We start from the raw sequence: 23,513 nt of genomic DNA, 5'->3' as shown, positions 1-23,513 counted from the left end.
AATCAGGGCCTTATTGTTTAGCGAACTTGAAATCGCAATCGTTGTCACCGCTTCTTTCTGTCAAGCGTTATAGCCTTATAGGAGGGTAAAAGAAGACGATGAATGCGACCGCTAGCGCCAACGCGTTAGACCCGCTGGTCTACTAAGAAATTCGAAAATGGAAGTTCGTGTCGTTCCGTCCGTCTGAGACTTATACTATTTAATACGAAAGTGAGGTTTTAACGGCACACTTTTCGTTCATCAAAGTTTCACGGCACACCATTTAAAAATAGCTAAGAGCGAGTCGGACTGGCCTGTATAAGGTTCCGTACAGTATACTCATAAATTCTGTAACACAACGGACAGCGGAGGCTTAATAATAGGGTCTCGTTGACACCTTTAGGTACGAAACCCCAAAAGTAACGTAAATTTCCTCACTAAAAGCTATTCATGGTTTCAATGCAACGTACACTTCGCGGCACACCTAAAAAAAAAATACGCGGCACACCGGTTGAAAACGTCTGCATTAAACAATGCGGCCCCTGTTGTCTACTTACGTCAAGTTTATTATGTACAATAGAAGCGTTTAACTCGCTGAACTTATGGAATAAAGTTCGTATCGTAACAAGAATTCGGGAACAAACAACCTACTATCGAACTATTTGATTCCTGATCCACTATAGAACTTTCTCACAGTAAGTTTCGTAAATAATTCCCTTGTCAAGCAATGCGATTTCACTACGCGTTTCTGGGAAAAGGTTCCACAGTTGGTCACGATTCGGTCGATTCGATAGTACATAGGTAGAGACCAAACAGTTGGAGCACTATATAATAGTAGTTTTACTCATAATAATACAATTGTATGCGTAAATAATTTTCGTGCCACTACGGAAAACTTTCATAGAAATTTCAACTACCATCGTTAAGGTGTCCCAACTTTTTGAACTCCACCTATACTGTCACGTTGCGACCGAGGCTCGGTCCGGGGCGGGCCCGGGCAGGGCCGCAGCGGGGGTGCGGAGCTAGAGGCAGGCGTGGGGGTTGTGGGTGCACCAGCGCGGCCAGAGCGGCGCCGCGTGGACCCCGCGCGCCAGCAGCCGCGAGCGCTGCGTGTCCAGCCGCAGGTACACGTCGGCCTCGGCGGTCGTGGCGCGGTCCGACACAGGCGCTCGGCCAGCGCGGCGGCGCGCGGCCACACGCGCGCGTCCAGCCCGCCCGGCGCCAGCTGCTCCGTCCACTGGCAGGCCGCGCCGCCCTCCACGCGCCACGCCGCCGCCGGCTCGCCCGCCGACGACGCGCCGCCCCCGCCCACGCCTCCGCCCGCCTCCTCCGCCACGGCCGGTGCTCGTACATCTGCTGCCACGAGCGGTACGGCCCGCAGTGCCCGTCCGAGCTGTCCCGCACGAGCCGAACCCGCAGTCCAGTACCAGGCGTCCACGTGCGAGATCACCGCGCGGAAGCCCGCGTCCAGCACGGCGGCGCGACTCGGGCCAGCGCGACGCGCCCCACACCTGCACGCCGAGCCGTTGGCGTCCAGCGCTCCAGGTACGGCGAGCGCGTCAGCCGCGACGACCACAGCAGCGTCAGCTCGGGCGCCTTGCCGCCGTTGGCGCGCTCCAGCGCCCGGTACGCGCGCGCGCGGAACTCCAGCCACAGCTCCATCGGGTCCGTGTCGTTAAAGTGCTGCGTCCAGCAGCGCTCGGACACCTCGTCGCCGCCGAGGTGGAACAGGTCGTCGACGCCGGTCAGCTGGATTATCTCCGCGTAGATCTGCTCGAGCAGCGAGTACACGTGCGGGTTGCGCGGGTTGAGCTGGCCGCAGGGCGGCTCGCCGCAGTACACGCTCCAGGGCTCGGCCTCGACGCAGTGCGCGAGGTGTCCGAGGCGGCGGCGGCGCCCAGGCCCAGGCGCGGCCCACGTGCGCCGGCGTGTCCACCTCCAGCAGCACGCGCACCCCGCGCAGCCGCGCGCGGCGCACCACGGCGCGCACCTCGTCCGGCGTGTACACGGCGCCCGCGCCGTACGCGCCGTGCGCGGCCAGCTGCGGCGCGCTCGCCAGCCGCAGCGGGAACGCCTGCGAGTCGCTGGCGTGCCAGTGGAACGTGTTCAGCTTGTTGGCGCCCATCGCGTCCACGGTGCGCAGCAGCTCGCCCACCGGGAAGTAGTTCCGCGCGGTGTCCAGTAACAAGCCGCGGTACTTGAAGCGCGGGCGCGTCCTCGATGGCGGCCGCCTCGAGCACGAGCAGCGAGCCCGCGTACGGGTCGGCCCAGACCAGCTGCGCCAGCGTCTCGAGGCCGTGGCGCGCTCCGCAGAAGCTCTGCGCGGTGATGTTGGCCACGAGCCGGCCGGCGTGCGGGCCGAGCGACAGCTTGTAGCTCTCGTCGGTGTCGAGGCGCATGCGCGGGTCGCCGGAGCCGTTGACGCCGACGCGCACGAGCACGGGCCGCGGCGGGCCGGCGGCGCCGCGCCGCGCCTCGCTCACGGTGCGCTCGAGCGCGCGCAGGTCCTCGCGCATGAGCGCGAACGCGTCGCCGAGGTGGTCGGTCACTTCGGGCGACGGCGAGGCCAGCACGTGCAGCGCCAGCCCGTCGGCGCGCAGCGGCACGGCCAGCGTGGCCAGGCTCACCGGGCCCGTGGGCTGCGGCCACAGCTGCGTCGACGCGCACAGCATGTTGCACGTCGCCAGCGACTGCAACGTCGTCGACTCCGATACGAGCAAGCGTTCGCATCGATCGTTGCGGCATATCCAGGTCCATTGAGGCTCGTCGCCCCTGAAAAACAAAAGAATGCTTTGATTGAAACAGGCAGCAGTATTACGGGCATTTTCAGAAAATATCATTATTTTTTAATTCGTGTGTCCTCATATCTCGTGTGGCACCCGATGGCTTATGAGTTTCTGTTCACACTCTCGTGGTGAGTCACGTTCTTTATGATGTCGTTTGACTCGTGCTCAAAAGACCTCTCCAGAAGCCAGCGCTGCGCCAGTTGTTATTGTCTTTCACATTCACTTATCTCTCGCGTGCGTGTGTAATAAATACTACATTCAGCAATCTGCCCCTTGTGCTGCCGGCAATAATTTACTCGATACTACTGCAGCAGGATCGAGCTAGAGTTTGTTTTGCATATGCATATACCTATACCTATGCGATATAGGTATATACCTAGTGCCATCCAAGAAGACGCGTGATTTTGGCAAAATTAGACATTAATGACATTGTAATAAGAACCATACGGCACGCGTCATCGTGAATGACTCTACCTATACTGCCTTACCACTCACTTCGCTTTCGAGTTTCGGCAATGGCAGACGTCGAATAATTACAGCGTCCGCGGTGTCTTTTGACGATATAGATAACATAATTATGTTCGATATTTAAAAAGATATTAAATACAAAAAAAGAAAGAAAAAGAAAGTTCATCGCAGAAAATTGTGGATGATAATTATCTGTCCATCCATCGAAACATTGCATTGTAAATAGAAGATGGAGCAGAATGTAAACACGCACTCCTTTGCCTTCCGCACAAAAATAAACCGCTCTTTGGGAGCACCAAGCATCGCGAGTGGCAATGGCATGAGAAGTATCGTGTTCACACTCGTCCTGTCCACTTCCTGCTGATTCAGCTGAATGTAAATCCGGCATAAAGATGTGATAGGTACTGACGAGAGGCCCACACTCGCGAACTGCATGCGAATGCATGTAAATGGGCTAAAGCCTTTGGTTTCTAGGACAGCGGTGCCGATAGCGACCGTACTAAGCGTGATGACGTCACTGAACGTTGTCTATGTAAAAGCGGTTTCTAGCGAGCGGTGTCAATGAGCGTATGAGTCGCCACTAGAGCGCTAGTGTAGCGCTGAGGTCTGATGTAATCTCATCGAGTGAGCTACGCGGGATGTTAGAATAATGTTGATATTTGGCATATCCGTAATGACAAAAGCGTTCCGGGGCAATGAATGTTTTGAGACACTTCAGAACCTTTGTTCTTTTTAAACACTATGCAACACATGGCATGCTGATAGCAGGGAGCGCCCGTAATACAGACTTTGAAAGCCATTCACGCTGCGCCATCTAGTGAGACGAGTACCGCCTAAGAGGAGGAGGAGCGGTATCAAAAGCTTAAGAGACTGATACTGACGAGTACATGGTGTGTAGCGGGCGGCGCGGCGCGCTCGTCAGTCTGCTGCCGCCAGTAGAGCAGCGCGGCGGCGGTGCACGGCGGCGGCGGCGAGCAGCAGCAGGGCGCGGCGCAGGCGACCCACGCCCGCGAACTGCCGCCCCACGGCGCTGCGCCCCATCGCTTCGCTCCACGTCACCATCTCATCGGTTCTTCACCTGGAAACAAACATGCTTTTGTTATTTATTTAAGGAGAACCAACAGCTAAAAACACAATATGATAATATGTAGTGTGAACAGCAACACAACCAATTACAGGATCCCACAGATAACTTAAGTACTTATAGTTTAAGATCCGAACTTGAAAAGATCTTCACTGGTCTAATAATAGAATGAAACTTATTTTATAATAAATTTAGTATATTAGAAAATACATTACAAATGGATTTGCGAAAAAAATCCTGGACATGCTATTTTTAATTTTTTTAAAAAAAAAAAACATTTTGTTGCATCATCGAGATAATATTTTTTTTAAACTTAAAGTATAAAACCTATAGAATATGTAGACGTTGGGTTTGCTATTGTTTACCTGGACGAACTACTGGGTTGCCAGGTATAAACTCAAACAGTTATGTCGATGTCAGTTACTTTCACTTGATTAGATAATAGAACAAAAATTGTTTAAAACGTAACCGCTGTTTCATTGTGAACACGTTGATATAGGGTTGTCTGCATTTAATTAAAAACTATTAAAAGTTTTAAAAAATAATTGCCTGTCCATGATTTTTTAGCAAAACCATTTCTAATATATTTACTAATATACTAAATTTATTATAAACTACATTTCATTCTATTATCAGACCAGTGCAGATCTTTTCAAGTTCGGATCTTCTACTATCGTGGCACTTGACTTGGCGTTGTGTATTCGCGTTGCGCTATTAACATCTCCATCGCTCATCCTAGAAATGAAATAATAGTACATCTCTTTCGTACACGCAAATATTTCGGTGAATATGTCAAGTGAAGCGCCACCGTTACAGAAATAATTTTCAAGTTTTTTGCTGGCTGTACTTTTGTTGACTGTACTTGCATTGCACTGTCATTCAATCTAAATATGTACCTACACTGAAAAAAATGTTAGGTTGGACTCAAATACATAGTTGGTGTTGTACCAAATGTATTTGGTAGATTTAAATTTCGGTTCTTTTACCTTTTCAACTTGTAGTGTCTACTCTTATGTCTGATATACTCTCCCTGCACTCTATACCTCAATCTTTTTGTAAATTATCACATTTTCCACATAATTCATCCAACAACACAAAGGTAAATCCAACAAACCAAATATTTATTCAATGAAGGTAATACCAAATTTCAAATTAATCCAACTCCAACACCGCATTTATGATATTTTTGTTAGCAGACGATTCGCAAACAACTAAATCAGCGGACGAATCAGACTCAAGTGGAATTGGTGTCGTTATTCATCCATTTTAGGGTACCGTAATAAAATAACCTCGAATTCGATGAACCGAAAAACCTATCCATCCGCTTTTACCAATGTAAATGTACCCGTCATATTTAAAAAACTGTTTAAGTAAATGTACACAAATATACGTACCTATGTCAATAATCAAAAAGCACTTTTCACTTTCACGACAATTTTAATTGATTGATTGGTGTTAATTTGCCCATATCAATGGACACAAAACGTTTTGCCTCGTTCCTCCGCCGCCTGATATAGCGACCCCATTAATTTGTTACGATTTAGCTGCGTTAATTTATCACTTTTAATTGATGTTACGATACGTTATTTCACTATTATTTTTATTACCAACTAACCAGTGTCTAATATGAAGCATCTTTTTTTAAATAATTAAACATTAAACCACTTTAACACTTTTCATTTTTTTTAAACACTAACGTGGACCAAACCGGATTAACGAAAGCCGATTATTGCTCACTTGAGTAAACGTGCATAATTCTTATGCACATTGAAACAAAAGACATTCTGCGACCATTCTTGCATTAAAACAAAAGAACTCCACATTAAGATACCTAATTGTTCTGAAATCAAGCGTAACGACACAGTTTTACAATACATATGTATAAAAGCATCTCCTGTACAGTCAGCGTCATATACGTCATATACGTAGTCAAGATCATCAAGTACTTGGAAACATACAGAGAGTCATTAACAGTGACTCATTCAAAGCGGTCAAATTGTTCGAGACATTCATCGTGTACTATATGAAACATGCTAATCGCCAAATACTATATCAAGCCGACATTAAGACCGTAAGTGACTTCCACAGCACCACTGGTAACCTAGCAGCCAAGTATCCAAAAGTATGGGACATACTAGAAAACTGAGCTTTATTATAAATAGTATAAGGTTTAATCTCGGGTTGAGTGCGAAATAAATTAACACATTATAAGATTCAACATGGCCTGCCTGACGCGTTTCAAACTAAGCTCATCTCTTCGAACTTTTTGTTTTTGACAATCACCGAGAAGAGTACCAACCTTTTTCGCTAGTATTGTTCATTCTCCACAGAGACAAGCGATCACGAGTAGATGAACCACTTTCACGACTACGAAAACGACGTTTTTTATATAAGAGGGGGCAAACGAGCAGGGTTACCTGATGGGAAGCAATCACCGCCGCCCATGGACACCTGCCAACACGAGGGGTATCACAGGTGCGTTGCCGGCTTGAGGGCTGTACCGCTCCGGAAACACTGACGTTGTTGAAATTGTAGTTAAAATATTTTTGTGCAAGTTGTAAACGCTGTGCTTTGTATCTCGGTGTAAGTGCAGGTTTTTTAGCAGATATTCTATGATGTACTGTACACCGCTTTCATGAAAACGACGTCTTATTGTTGATTGTGACATTCCGAATTCTGTAGACAGACTGGTTGAATTTACAAAACGATCGTTCAGAGCTCGCTGCACTAAGTATCTATTCGCGTGTCTTTGTCCTCGCCAGTCCTCGGTTGTCCGACGTGGGCGTCCACACGTCACATGATCTTTAAGACTTCCTGATTCCTCCATGATCTTTCCATCTATCGATATACCAAATTTCTCTAAAATACAAACTTTCTTTCTTTCACGAAATAACATATCTTACGGACGGCTATTAACCACCAATTATACTACTAGATTGACCATTTTACTATTTCGTTTCTAAGATCGATAACGAAATATAAATATTTCCGATAAAAATTGGTTTCTATTTACAAATGTTTAAAAGTGAAACCAACTTTGGTTCAAAACTGCGTGATTGCCGTCTTGACTGATTTCCCTATAAGGCATCACGCGTAAATTCGAAAGTGGTAGAAATATGCGCATTACTCGTATTATAACCTAACCACCAAAAAGTTGGAAAACGGACTTATCCCTTTAAGGGATCTCTACCCCTTGTTTACGTCCAAGGAACTGAACGTGTTTAACGTGTGTACTTGTCGTAAATACAGACTGAGACATGGATGCACAGAAAAACCAGAAAAAGAGACCAGCAGTGGGAATCGAACCCAGGTTCCTCAGCATTCCGTGCTGCGCCAGTGGTGTAGGGGTTATAGCACGCAGCACGGAATGCTGGGGGACCTGGTTTCGATTCCCAGTGCTGGTCTCTTTTTCTGGTTCTTCCGTGCATCCATGTCTCAGTTTGTATTTACGATATGGTTTCACGGGATACCCGTAAGAGTAACAAATTTGGAGTTGAAATAAAAAATACAAAAAGACTCCAAAAATCAATCATAGTGTGTACTTGTATAATAAGTGTTTTCAATAAAAAGACCTAGACTGGTCGTAAGATATCCGGCAATGACCGACGTTCAGTTTACGATGGAGTCTATTTCTAAAGAGCTAAAAGGCTAGCTACCACTCAGGGCTTTTAGGTCACTTCATTCTTGGCTGTTTATTGCCTTTTTACTGTAGGTATATCTACCGTTTCTGAAATGATGTCATTTTAAGTTTGTGAACGCTTCTAGCGTTTTCAAGTAAGTACAAAACATCACAAAAAACTATTGAATTCTTTATTTGCGCCGCCTAATTGTACGTGTTTACGCACAATTTAAAATTAAAATGAATATTTCGGAGGGTGATTGGGTTAGGTGATGCGGTGTTGTTAATGTTTTTCAGGATTTTAATCGTGATTGACAAATGTTTTTAAACGTTGTCTGTCTTTGTCTGCCCGGTAGGTATTTGGAGTCTGCCCCTTCACAAACATGACTACATTTTGAATCAAAAATACAAAATAAACATTTACAGGGGTGCAGTCAAACTTCTGGGGAACCATCAGTAGAAATATTCAGGACTGATATTAAAATCATCTACATCCCAGTCTAATTCGATCCACTGCTGCGTCTTAGAACAAGAAGATTTTGGCTGCAATGTAATTATGATTGGTTATTTGGAGTCTTTTTGTTTTTTTTTATTTAAGTAGCGTAGTAGAAATAAGCAACCTGAGATATGTATGCATAGGAAAAATTCGTGTCTAAATTCCTGTCCAGCGGTGGTGTAGGGGTTATAGCACGCAGCACGGATTGCTGAGGACCTGGGTTCGATTCCCAGCGCTGGTCTCTTTTTCTGGTTTTTCTGTGCATCCATGTCTCAGTTTGTATTTTCGATATGCAATGTAATTCCCACGCGGGCCCAGTGCAGACCATTGAATTGCTTCGCAGCTTTTAAACTTTCAACTTTTATATTAACTTCTAAACATTCGTTGTTGCTTTATACTTGTAAACCTCTTCGCAAACCAAGTTTATTGGATCAGCCTCAATTCCTCAAGCAATAAGCAGCTTGTGCAGGTTCCCTCACGATGTTCGTGGTAAATTTCAATTGTAATTACGCAAATGAATTTCGAAAAACTCAAAGGTGCGAGCTCGGATTTGGACCCACGATCCTCTGCTTGAAAGGCCATAAGCCAAACCAATTAGACTACTACGGCTTCAAGTAATTTGATTAAGTACACAATAAGTGATTTTAAAATACCGTGTATAAATTGATTTACCGGCTGGTTGAATGCAGGAAGATCTTTAAACCAACTCTTAGGTACTTAAGCTTAGCATTGTAAAGAATATTATCCTCTCAAACTGCATAATGGCCTGATCAAATTCCCATTATTCAGATTGATAAAGCCCTTTGTAAACATATTGTTACTCTTCATAATCCTTATGCTGTAAACCGCAAGGCGTATTTTTGCAAAGGTTGCTAATTTTGTAGTGTGCAACGGCATAGTTAAACTCAGTAATTGATCCACAAAGACTGGCTGAGTGCGCATCGAACTCGCGCATTGAATATTTTATAGCCAGCAAAGAATAAGTTTATTCGGGATTGAATTTCTATGAACGAAACACAAAGGTTCTTAACTAAGGGACCCCCTAGATCCCTGTAAATTTTAGGATATTTTTAACCCATGTCAACCTGTTTCATTTCGCAACTATTCATTTCCCAACCGTTTAATATTTCTGAAACAGTGAATATTTCTGATTTTTTATAAAACTAACCTAACCTAACCTAAAGGGTTCTACACGATGGCTCTGAAATAAATCCTGAAATATTTACAGTTTAAGAGTTTGCGAAATGAAAAGTTGCGAAAAGAAACAGGTTTCCAAACGTTACGTTGCGAAAAGGCAGTACTCGCATTTTTATCTTCTTTTTTCTTAGCCCAAAAATACGAGTTAGTTAAAGGAATCAGGAAAGGAAAATCCAATCTCCATTGAAAAAGACGTCGCAGAATTGTATTATAATTTTTGTTTTGAAAAAAGCTTACGCACCTTTTGCGCTTAAATTATTCAATCGAATCGTAATTAATTACATTTATTAAGGTGATAGTTTGAGATCCTGAGAAGGACAGGATAGTTTTTTACCCCGGAAAATTGTGTTCTCGCGGGTGTTTATCCTGAAGTACTGAAAATTTTTACAGTTCCTACGGGATAGCGTTAAAAGAATTATTTACAAACGAAGTCGTGATCAACAGCTAATGAATATCATCCACATTTTTGACATCATAAGTGGAAAAACAGTCTAAGCGGGAGAGGAATCGCGTGATCTAGAGCGTATGGAAAGTCAGAGCATTATTACTAGATCAGTTACTGGTTATACCTACTGTGGCAATGCAGGGTCGATGATCAAATATGCAAGTTCCGAGTCTGCCGATCCACTTAAATCAATTGAAAAGCGTTGAAAACTGTGCGGCTGTTACATTATACGTTGCTGAATATGCATCCCGCGGTAGGTACGTTCACTCTTTGGCTGGCCAAGGTATAATGCGAGTTAGTTAAAGGAATCGGGAAAGGCAAATTGAAATTCCATTAGAAAAGATGTCGCAGAGAACAGGCAAGAACCTTGAATTGTTAAATACGGTGGTCATATTATGTGAAACGAAAAGTACAAATTGGTGCAGTTCTTGACGAAAGGGAAGAACCGGAAGATGGCATAAAAATCGTGGCTCAAACGTCTTCCAATTTGAGCAACTTGGATCTCTGTTCCAGGCAACAAAAAAAATGTATCTATAAACCATTTATTTTGATAATGATAGCCGGCCTCAAGTTGTACCTACCGTAAGAAGAAAAAGAAATAAAAACAAAAGATATACGTTTTAAACGATTTCAAATCGAATTTTATGATTTTTACATAGTTGACTACCTTCTCTATGTATATCTATAAAATAGTACGGAGGTTTGTAATAGGAAAGCCGCCAAAGTAAAGGTTAGCAAACATGTGCTTTCCACAATGACGATTGCTCGCTTAACGTGAGAAAAATGAGACGAAATACTTAGCTACCGCCTAAGCGGCCAGAAAGCGAAGCGAATCACTTTTTTAAATGTAACACCATAAAAAGCGGGACCTTAATAACCGACACACATTGTCACCAGCTCACGACATAAGGTAAATAAATTGGTGTTCTTAATGAAACCTATTTTGGTCCCTCATCTCAAGATAGCCAGACAAAGCTTATCAAAGATTCAGCGACTCGGGCGAACATAGGTTCTCTGTTGGGAAGGAACTTGAAGCATGAAACCAACCAGAGGCACCGACGCTTATTTATACAAAACTAGCTGTTATCTGCCGACTCCTTATCTCGAATTCTTTTTTCGTTATCACGCGGGAACTATGCAATTTTCCGGGACAAAAATTATACTATGTCCTTCCCCGATACTCAAACCATCTGTATACCGAATAGCATTTAAATCAGTTTAGCGGTTTAGACGTGATGAGGTCACAAACATACAAACAGACTTACAAGCTTTTGCATTTTTTTATTAAAAGTAATACAATACTTTACCTGCGGCTTCGCACTCGTACTTCATAGAACGTACTCTTACTTGAATTGAAATTCCGGTTTTTTGTTGAATTCTTATGGGAATCCCCAAAAATTACTGGTTGTCACTGACGTTGCATTAAAAGCAGCCCTGCAATTTTTTATGATTCCAAGCGAAGCGGTGGTTATTTCGGGGTTTTATAATAATAGTAATAATAAATCCATGTTTTTCGGGCAACTTGGCCCATACAATAAATACCTTACAGACTAACATACATATAATCAATAATATTTAAAACTAGTTATATCCAAATCCGTTCAGCCGTTATAGCGTGACAGGATTAACAAACATTTATTGCATCCCATGTGAATATCGGGATACAAAGTAGCCTTTGTGTTATTCCGGACGTCCAGCTATTTACATACCAAATTATATCCAAATCCGTTCAGCCGTTATAGCGTGAAGGAGTAACAAACATGCATTGCATAGGAATATCAGCATAATAAAAAGTTGTCTGTGTTATTTGCGACATCCAGCTAACTTAACTACATATCAAAGATTTCATGCAAAATATCAATTTGTTCAGCCATTTTTAGCATGAATGAGTAACATAAATACACACACCCACAAACTTTCGGATTTATAATATAACTAGGCACTTTTGCAGGTGGTAGGACCTTGTGCAAGCTCCGCCCGGATTGCTACCACCATCTTGCTCGTTGATCCTGCCGTGTAGCAGCAGTGCTTGCACTGTTGTGTTTCGGCGTGGAGAGTAAGACAGCTGGTGAAATTACTGGCACTTGTGGTATCCCATCTTAGGCCTCTAGGTTGGCAACGCATCTGCAGTACCCCTGGTGTTGCAGATGTTTATGGGCGATGGTGAACTCTTACCATCAGGAGACCCACTTACTCGTTTGCAAAATTAACTACTACCTATATATCTATTTTGGATTTTTCGCACATATATGACAGGCATGGTCGCTGGTCTTCTTCGATCAACAATACGTACGTACGTAGTATTGTGGATCGAAGCTGGTCTTACCTTACACTTACCAAGAGGGGAGGTCCAGCGTTCCAAGGGTCCACCTCTCTAGTTGGTTTAACTCGCTTGAGAAGATGGTATAGTTTCGCGCGGAGTTTATTATTCGGATATTAGTTTTTCCCTGTTTCGCGCTTTGGTAGTTTTGGGTTTTAGCGTAATTGGGGGCGATAGAAATAGTACTGTGTATATGCCTTAAATAATAAGCAACACAGAAAATAGATATTTAGATATAAAAAAAACCGGCCAAGAGCGTGTCGGACACACCCGAAATAGGGTTCCGTATCCATTGCGAAAAAATTAAGTAATATTTTACTAAGGATTTCGTATTTTATACGGAATCTTCCATAGTTTAGGTTATACCTTAGGCTGTTATTTACTCTTAAACTACTAATAATTCTCAAGCAAACTTAGCCGGTATGGTTTTCCTTGAAAGTTTGATATACTTACTACCATCCTGAATTTTTTAAAAAGTTCCACCCACTGGTTTAGATTTTAGGGGGGGGGGGACATGCTCGATTTTAATGAAAATTTGCACTTTAAAGTTGAATATTTCGCAAACAAATCACTGAATCGGAAAATCGTCTTAGCAAACCCGTAATGGTTTGAAAAGACCTGTCCAACGATACCCCACACTGTTGGATGAGAAAAAAATCACCCCCCACTATACGTCTATGGGAGGTAACCTAAAAAAAATTTTTTATAAATTTTATTAAACTATTTTGTCGGCATAGTTTACATTTATATCCATGCAAAACTACAGCTTTCTCGCAGTCCATGAGCAAAGCCGCGGACGGACAGACAGACATGGCGAAACTATAAGGGTTCCGTTTTTGCCATTTTGGCACCGGAACCCTAAAAAGCTTCGGAGATAATGCAATGCAATAATAAAGTTGATAAAAACGTTGATGATAAGTGTATTACAAAACGAAATTTTTCACAAAAACTATTCCGCGAAAACGATCGTGATAGCACCACCAGAAAGAACTTCACTACCATTGTAACGACGGACGGTTGTAGCTCAATATATCCCAACTCGATTGGATACCCGGAAGTGGTAGATAAATGGTTAGCAAATTTTGAAACTACAACATAAGAACGCTGCAAGTTGAGTTAAAAGCTTGTAATAATAAAAAACACCTAATTAAAACTTAAAAACGTCTAAGGACATTGTTGTAAACTTACCAGGCCGGCATAAAGTATGCACTAGTATTATACCGGTAGAAGTTCTGAGCTGTGACGCGCGTAGTGCAATATTTAAGCAATAGGTCGATATTTGAAGTACGTGCGACGTGGTATAGTCGTGTGAATTATTTGTTTAGGCACGATGTTGACGGGCCTGATGATACGTGTCGGAGCGTGGTCTGTGTTAATCTGTCATTATTTAATGTATCATGTATTTAATGTATTTGGGCCTCAATTATGTATCTTGATCACGAGATTCTACGACGATGTATCATCTCTCATAAAAATTGTAAACAGTGCCGGGCCGTAGACAGTGAATACCTGTGCAGGTTGGCGACCCCATCGCGTATGATAGCTCTATTTATCTATCTTAATACACCCTTCACACAATCTTTTGGATGTTCTTGAGACTCCTATTATGTCTGTATACCTTTAAAATGGGAGGTAAATGACCTCGACACAGCAGTTTCAGGATTTTATACGAAAAAACAAGTGACAGTGTAATCAGGTGGCGTAAAAGGCAATGAATACTTCCAATTAGGCTCAATTAGGACTTAAAAGATTCGCGCAATTTGCATTACATGCGACGTCGTAAAGCGGACGAGCTCAAAGTAGTCAAACGAATGCCGCAACGAAATGCAACTGGCAAGATTTTTATTTATAACATATATAAACCGAACCCGTATTGCCTAACGCTTGGACGCTCGCGATTGCATTCGCCATCTCTTTCTACCCTCATCTTTGGACATTGGACAGAATGAAGTGGTGAAAACAATTGTGATTCAGAGTGCGTTAAACATTAAGGCTGGGCTTTACGGACGTAAACAAGTCTGCTTGCTTGTTTGTCAGTTGTTTCTGGTATTATTTGCTCCGAAATAGGATATTCTTAGGCAGCCATAAAGTCCAACGAGAGAGCGATTTTCCATGTTCAAGAAATAACAAAAGTTCGAAAAGAGAAACTAACTTTCGACTACAAAAAAAAACTTACTTATAACCAGGGGTCGGACAAAAAGTGCGGATGACGTAAAAATGACGTAATCTTGCACACAAGATAATGTTTTTATTTAAACTTCCGTGTGACATGTAGTAACAAAGTAGCATTAATGAAGTAACAAAATAATCGTAAATAAATCAATGGAATTCAGTTAATAAAATAAATTTCATATCGTTTAATAAAGAGGTTGATAAATGATGTGATAATTGTTTATGAAAATCAAAAATACTATTTGAAATCATCTTTTTGTCCGACCCCTGCTTATAACAAATCCTGCCCCGTCGCTAAAGTTTCGAGAAGTTATGTGAAGTATAGTATAGGGTCGTTAGTATAGTCTAAGAAAAACTTAAAGATAATGATTTTATGAGTAAGTAAAGATATACTTAGCGGCACAAAATTTATCCGACTCTACATACAAAAGTACCTATTATCTACTGCATACAATTGAGGGCCCCATTTTTTGCCGCTCAGTATAGTTGTGCTCATAAAACCACAGAAAAATATACTCCGAATGCAGTCGCAGAAAATACCTACGCATACTTATACACCTTGTCCTTTATAACCCCCGACACAAAAAGAGGGCTGTTATAATTTGCCGAGAATCTCTTTCTGTCTGTTTGTGGCATCGTAGCTCTTAAATGGATGGACCGATTTCGATGCGGTTTTTTTAATGTGATAGTGAGTTTCCTTGCGGTGATTCTTGGCTATGTTTCATTAAAATCGGTTCAGCCGTCTTTGAGATGTAGTCTAGCGGTGGTTGGCTGTTTGTAATTATTCCTTTGTCAGTTTAATGTTAGTCAGCAGCGGACAATAATGGATTTTCATACATTCCTTATGACCTAGGCCCAGAAGTAATGTAGGGAGCCATAAATGAGAAACTTCATGTCTTTATTTCGTGACATTAACGCATGGATTTCCGAACATGTTTGAGAAAATGTGTTTATTTGTCTTGCTTTCTCATTTTAACGATTTTTTGTCATATTAATTAGCACGTTCACCTGATTATAAATAAGTGTATTGTATGAGTAAAAAACAGAGCAGCCTGATTACTCTGTGATAGTTTTAGCGGATAATTTATTGAATCAGGCATTTCTTTGCGGATGTCCTTATGAATGAACTATAGACAATTACCTTGCTCAGCCGCGACCACGCAAAACCACGCGCGTAAGCAAAGTAATTGTTTATATAATAAATTTTACCGGAGTATGGAAAACTACAGTAAAAATAGAAAATTACAAAATAATATATATCTTTTTCCCACATGCATTAAAGAATCGATACTGCCAACTAGGTAACCATGTCAATGAAGATACAATTACCATTTAATAACCACTGACTGTGGCATACGTGGTCCAACCGGCTAGCCTGCCCCATGCTTTATTATTCACCGCCATCGATTCTATGGACGGTTTTAACAATCGAAGACGTTTCTGACGTCACGGATAAAAAGTGGGCTTGAAACAATAGTCTTTCGAACCGTCAATCAATTGACAGCTGTCAAAACGGAATTCCCCCATTGTTTTTTTATAGTACTAGCTGTTACCCGCGACTCAGTCCGCGTAGAATTAGTTTTCACTATCCCGCGGTAATTATGCTATGTCCTTCCCGGGGACGCAAAGTAGGTACCTGTATACTGAATTTCATCTAAACCGGTTCAGCTGTTTTGGTGTGATGAAGTAACAAACAAACACACAGACTTACAAACTTTCGCATTTATAATATTAGTGGGATTGAATTTGACGTCACTTGTTAGGCAACTCAAGCGACTTATTTATTTATTTCAAACCTACTATTTGATTTTTCAGTTAAGTTACTTAATTGAAAATGAATCTTTTTCTTAATTAAACATTTTCTATTAGGGCAGTGTCTTGTAATTACAGGCGTCAAACAAATACCCTATTGAAGGCAATTGAGTCTAATATTTTTGTTAAAAAGCAGCCCTTGAACATTTGTATTAAGCAATTAAAGATATTCTATCTTTAACTGTTGTGACGTACGTAAGTACTGAATAAATTACTTATGACAAACCCACGTTAAAGATTTTTACGTCATTGTTGACAAGAAACAATCTTAAAATAGGTTTTCGTTATGTTTTGTTTCGTATCGGCATGCGCAGTATTCGGACAAGACAGTATTTTATAAAGTGTATTCTTTTCCAACTGCTCGTTCGGTTAACCTGTAATGTTACACTTTTTTAATATACAACGTGTCTACGGACGGACAGTGAAATAAATTAAAGGTAGAGTTCCTTTTCAGTGATGACTAATCTATCTAACGATCTTATTCTGGTAATGTTATAATCAGAATCTCCGGCAACGCTCCGCCCAGCTACTTGAAATTTGGTTGATGATTGTTTATTTAAACATTTAAACTAATTGTATGTTAAATAAATACTTCTAATTATTATTTGGTCATTATGACTTGTAATTTAGTTTTCAATTGTCTTTTTCTTTTTGTATTCTTGAAGAAAAGGACTGATCGTATCCGGAACACCACATTGCGCTCCAAGACTCGAATAGTTGATGTTGGAAAAGCGACAGCCAAACTTAAGTGGGACTGGGCCGGGCATGTCTGCCGGATGCACCCACAAAGATGGGCGCACAAAGCCGGTGGGTGCCACATGACGGGCACCGACGGCAAGGCAGGCCGAGGCGGAGATGGCGAGATGACCTGGACGCGGAACTGACCAAATATAGCTCTGGATAGGGAGATGTGGAAGTCAAGAGGAGAGGCCTTTGCCCAGCAGTGGGACACTATGTTATAGGTTTAATACAGTCATAACAGTAATATCTTGTAATAGCCTCAGATTATCCTATACCTTATCAGCAATTCATACTAACAGAGTTTGTTTAGTGTTTAACTGTTTAAATCAGGTAATAATTGGGTTTATGGAAAGGTTACTAGTAACTACCTAAGCACCTTTTAAACCGTACTTCAAAAAAGGAATTATCAATTGGTTGTATGTGGGTGGGGGTTTTCGGGGATGACAAATCGATCTGGCTTGGTCTTATCTCTGGGAAAACGCTTATTGTAGAGTTTTAGCCCGAGCAAAGCTCGGTCGCCCAGGTACTTGTGAATTATTTAATTAGTTGAATAAAGAAACAAAAAAAAATTGTATGTTCCGAAGTATCAGTCATTTCTCCGTTAATACTGTGGCGTTTGGTACGAGCGAGGCTTTGTACGTAGGTTAGAAATACCATAATCAACACGTTATATCCGTCTTTGTCCAAAGGATACACACACGTTGTTAAATAGTTCTTATGTTCTTATCGAATCGCATTACCGCAACTCCAGGAACGGTATTCCATCAAAATAAAAAAGCTTTGCAAAAAGACCGCAGTGGAAATTACACTAAACAACATAAATGAAATATCCAGCCTCGAATTGGATTCGGCAGTCGCGATTTGCGTGAAAAAATAAGGGAGAGCCTCCAGAGATTGCTAGAAGTAAAATATATCGCAGGAAAATGTAAGTATCGCTGTAAATTGTCTGACTACAAAATTGATTAGAACAACTATTTTTTAGGTAAGTAGGTACAGTACTAGCTCGAAGTCGGTAGACTCAGCACGACCCAGAGAGGATGAACCCATAGTATGTAGAGTTGCGTTAGATATATTAACTGTTTTTTACAATCAGGTATAATTGCCGGTGACTTATGGAAAGTACTAGTACCTACTTACCTTTTATTTTAAAGCCTTTTGTAGTCGGTTCCATTTTTTAATATTTTTGTTTTTAAAATCCGAACACACTATGGAGCGTTTGTTAACCCGCAACGCGGTTTTAAAGTATTCGAGAGAGAAAGAGCCTATATGAGAGTCCCACAGAGAGAGAGAGAGAGAGAGAGAGAGAAAAGAGAGAGAGAGAGAGAGAGAGAGTTAAGAGAGAGAGAGAGAGAGAGAGAGAGAGAGAGAGAGAAAGGTGCATTACAATACAACTTTAATTTCTAAATATTTCGTCTTTGTAACTTTATCAAATATGCAAATTTTAAAGGACGAAGCACCTTTATGCCCCATCAGCCATCGGTTCTACGAGTATGTCTAAAAATAAGTTCTAAAAGTTGGCAGCTTTTTTGCTAAGTGTACTTTTTTTTTAATTCGACTGGATGGCAAACGAGCAAGTGGGTCTCCTGATGACTTTTAATTGAGTATGCTTTGCATTGATATCCAATATTCATATTATCTAAGTAAGTATACTAAATATCAAGTTAATCCATTCGCTGGAAGTGGATATTTTTTTTATTACATTTAATTACACGCAGACACTGAGAAAGGTGAAACTAAATAAAAGCATGTAAAAAAAAACACTGGACGTCGCTCGTGGTGACTTAGTGAGTAATCCAGCCTAAACGAGGAAATATCCCACCGTTAACGTTTAATTTAAGTTAGTTAAACGAGGGATTGGCTGTCGTTAACCGCCGTCCATTATTACTGGAACGTGATTAAGCTGTATTATACCTAATTACTTGGTGTTGTTTGATCCACCACTTAAACTGTTAAACACAAAGCCTACATGTTACTAAAAGGGGTAGTTGTCTACCTCTTTAAAGCAACTATAATGTATCTAACATTCTTTCTCTAGGTCGAACTTGGTATCAATCTATATTTTAAACTTAGGAGTCTACCGAAATAACAGAGATCAAATATATCTGGCCACAAACAAAAAGATACCATATACTCGCCATAACATTTAAAACCAAACACTGTAATCGTGGTGTTATATCCAATTTCAAACAGCGTTCTTGATGGCCAGTATTTGCGAGCGTGTCTCGGAGGAATACCGAAATTTAACACCCAACAGTATGTATATTTAGTAGGAAGATGTCATTAAAAGTTTGTAACGAATGTCAATGGACTTTATCCTTTGGAAATAGCCTCGCGTGCATTGCTCAGGTCATTGGCTCCACATAACGACACTTAAATGATCATTTATTTACGAGGCCCGTGCAAATGGGAGTCAGTCCCGGAAACACGCAAAGGTAAGTATAGAGACATGCCAATAAAGGAAAGTGACCTGACCGATGAATGCCTGTTACAGTTGAATTAAACAGATAAGTGAAACAAATGATAATAGTCGGCAGGAAGGTGAGAAATATTATAACACTTTCATGTCTTGACAGTAGAGTTGTGTGTAGGCCATTTTAGTTTCCTCATGTAATGTCACCGACAGGAAGCCTGGCGGAGGCAGAGATGGCGAAACGACCTGGACGTGGAACTCAAACGTCAAATGTTGCTCTGGATAGGGAGATGTGGAGATCAAGAGGGCCTTGTCCACTTGTGTTGTTGTGTGTTGTTACAAATAGGTAAAGGTTATGGAGTAGGTTAAGAAATAAATAATAATAATGTGTGTGGCGCTTCTTTCTCCGCTGACTGTACATCGATAAAATTAATTAAATCAAATAATATTCAGCCAACATTTCAAGCTTTTCGAAGGTTTCACGGCCACGAGAAAACCTTGAAAACCAATATGTATAGTGACCATGAGTATTGAAACCTGTAAAGGGCTCGAAATGTCGACTTAATTAATATAGCACTGTAAAGCCCAGTTTAGACGCAAGAAAAATGGCGCAAGTTGTGTTGGTTCTTGTTTTGTGTTGTTGGGGCGGTGACACAACCAAACTTTAGATATATTATATTAGTGATATTAGTGATGCTGACATAAATTTCTAAAATTTTGATTTATCAATTTTTATATGTAATTTAATTAACAACTGTTTGTACCATTTGACTTACTTATATTAATATAGAACTAATTAGTTCTGTGGTATAATAAATTTAAAACAAAAACGAAATAAGTAACTTTGTACGCCAACCGGCAAATCATAGCTGTACTATTTTTAAATCAAATGTCATCTGTATCATATAATTCACCTGTGATAACGAAATAAATATATTTGTATGCATAAAAACATCCGTTTAACCTAAAACTTCTAACTTCCTTTGTATTAAACCAATATTCGTAGCAACATAATCTTTATGCCACACTCAAGATATACATCGTAAGATTGTAAATAGCTTTAAATATATGTAGCGCGAGCCAAGCCGTTAAAAGCTTGTTACATATAAAACTTTTGAACCAAATCGATGTTTACCCCGTGTCTAATTTCGCCAACCTAATGAAACGTAAACAAAACCATGATTGATCTGAATTCAAGAATCGAAACGTAACCAATGTTGCCAACTTGGTAAAAAGACTAGTTTCTATATAAAATCGTAAAAATGCAAATGTTTGCCAAACTGCGTAAAAGTAGTATGGTATGATATTTTTAGTGTATTGCGCATAATTTATCTAAGTACTAGATTTTCTTAATTAATTGTTTTAGTCGTTTGCACATAAATTGATGGTCTTGGCTTACATTTTGTCCATTCCTCTACCCCGTTAGCGTAAGATTTAGACGATAACTACATGTATTTGTAATTTTAGTTCGAGCAGTATAAATTACTAAGCAGTTGCCCGTAAATTTCAGCACGATCCGTCAAGAACTATAAACGTGAAAGCGTAGCAAACCATCATACGATCACATGGTTACATTTATAATATAAGTCCCGATTAGTTAGAATTAGGATACACAGACAGGGCTGGCCTTAGCCATCTACGAGTATGCGCCGCTGACGAGTCACGCCTTAGGCGTCCTTTTAGATACCACAAGAGACGAAATGAATGCCAAGTCGTGTTTGCTAGACATAGAGTCCTACGAGATAAGTCTTATAAAAGTTACGACGCTGAGTCGAATTTTCCTTCAGATCGATAAAAATAGGTATAAATAAATTAAGATCGCGGCGCCCTGTAGTACCTGGTGTCCCAGGCAGCCGCCCCGGTCAAGCTTCCACCCGTTTCCCCTAAAGCGGCCCTGTAGTACAGATTACAAGTAGAGTTCGCTTTTGATGAAAAAAACTTAATAAAAAGTATATTCTCATTTTATCATGAAGTTCTGAGTTGAGGGCAGGCAACACTACCGCGAGTTTAGTAAAAGAGCACGAAGTATTGTTACCATGCACGACGCCATACAATAACTTCACGAAGGAAATCGCTACTAAGATGAATCGCCCTATACGGTAAAATGCACCTCCATCTCTATATTGCGCGGGGAACATTATAGTTTCAGATATGTTTATACTTTCTGATTTATTTGTTTAGAGAGTACACATTGAAAGTTTTATGTTGATTATTTAAGCATTTAAATCTGGTCTTAAATTTGTCTTGGTTATTAAATAAGCGAGAAAAATAACAGTCAAATTTACCGTGTTACTTCGCGGAGGTGAATGGAACTCAAAAACATTATTGCTTATTGGTACTAAAAAACTCGTAAATAAAGGCAAAAAACGATTTTAATTTTGGCATTATATTATAAAGCAATAAATTTTCGTGGAGCAAAGATTAACAGTACTTAAACGCCCAGTGTTGCCATGCGTGGCGCGCTTTATCGAGTCTGAGACGCTTTGTCATCTGTCAGTGTGAAAGAAGTTATAGCGCCGGACAGAACGACCTCAGGAGGAACTGCCTCTTTATCATTCATTAGCAACGCTTTCCTTACGAGTTACTTCAAAATGTTTTTTTTTATATATATACTATAGTAGTTCTGTGTTAGCTACAATATTACACTTTTCAAAAGGTCCCCAAAATGGTTTAGTTTATTGCCTAAATCATTTTATTTGTATTCAGACATGTCTTAGTTGGACCCTGACTCTCTTATGCTCTTTTCGATTATTCATCAGCATTTTTCTGTTGAAGTCAGCACAATATTGAATATTTGGCAGAACGTTAAATATGATGGATTGTTGTACATTGAGCGAGCAAAAAGAAAACACAATTTTACGAACTTAAGCATACTTTTGGACAAAAGGTGATGTAACAGACAAATGTAATTAGAGTTTAAAAGCTAATCACATTAGGTGATCTAATTAAGAGGCCAGTCATTCATTAGCAAGCCCAGCTATTCGCGGCGGGAGTTCGTTTCATCATACACCATGTTTTATGTTTCGTGAAAACTAGATTATTGATTGCCTAGTTAAATTTCTACGAACACTGGGATTTTGAGATTCAGAATTTAATTAGGTAGTTTTGATTATTCATGAAACATAGTTAATGAAATTATAAGGTACTTTCAATCGTTCTTTCAATGCAATTAACTTATTATTGAAAGACAATGAGCACAATGAATTATGGAATTAGAACTAGAAAGCGATTGGTTCATATCATTAAAAGTGCTGGAATTCCACGAACGTTTATCTACTACTTATTTAAATAAAATTTAGGACTATTGCTTTTGGTAGGTAAATAGTTTGGTATAATATACACACAATTATCATTATAGACTAAATTAACATTACAATATAATGTTTTGAACTTTCGCTATTCTATCACGGATTTGATCACTAACTATTTAAGTGGGTACAGCTATAATATTACTTGGACGTTTCGACCATATTGCAGCGGCTGTGGTCACGAATCAACTAAATACCTACTATATACCTAGACTAAATAAATAAGCAGTATAACGCGGGTGAAAAAAGGAACTAAATCAAGTTGCCATATTCAAGGATTTTACGAAAAAATGTGACAGTACGAAGAAATTAATATCAAGCGCTCATTTGATTTCTACTCTTTTTTCTCAGTTTTCTTTTTCAAAATAAATAAAGGGTATAATTTTATTGATCACCTAATAAATAGGTACATTTTTGGTGACCTAATAAATAATATTTGTTCCTAAAAGATCTGTCACCTAAATTGAATCACCAAATAGTATTAAAACGGTTACCTTACCTAAATATTAATAAAAAATATTTGGAAATAATATTGATCATCAAATAATTATATTGGTTTCCAAAATAATAATATGTCAATAAAACTGAATCACCAAACAATATGGAAATGGCTACCTAAAAATTAAATATAATCACTGGATAATAATATTGATCATTAAATAATTGAACTGAAATT

General features: G+C 40.4%; 1 pseudogene; it reads right to left on the bottom strand.

Annotated features, from left to right (window-relative positions):
• Window positions 1-928: 928 nt before the first annotated feature.
• LOC141434802 (probable beta-hexosaminidase fdl) overlaps window positions 929-23,513 on the bottom strand; it is a 168,433-nt pseudogene continuing 145,848 nt past the window's right edge.

This window comes from Choristoneura fumiferana, chromosome 14 (assembly GCF_025370935.1).
Source record: "Choristoneura fumiferana chromosome 14, NRCan_CFum_1, whole genome shotgun sequence".
Taxonomy (NCBI): Eukaryota; Metazoa; Arthropoda; class Insecta; order Lepidoptera; family Tortricidae; genus Choristoneura; species Choristoneura fumiferana.
Note: the sequence above shows the minus strand (reverse complement) of the source record. Positions and strands in the feature narration are given on the sequence as shown.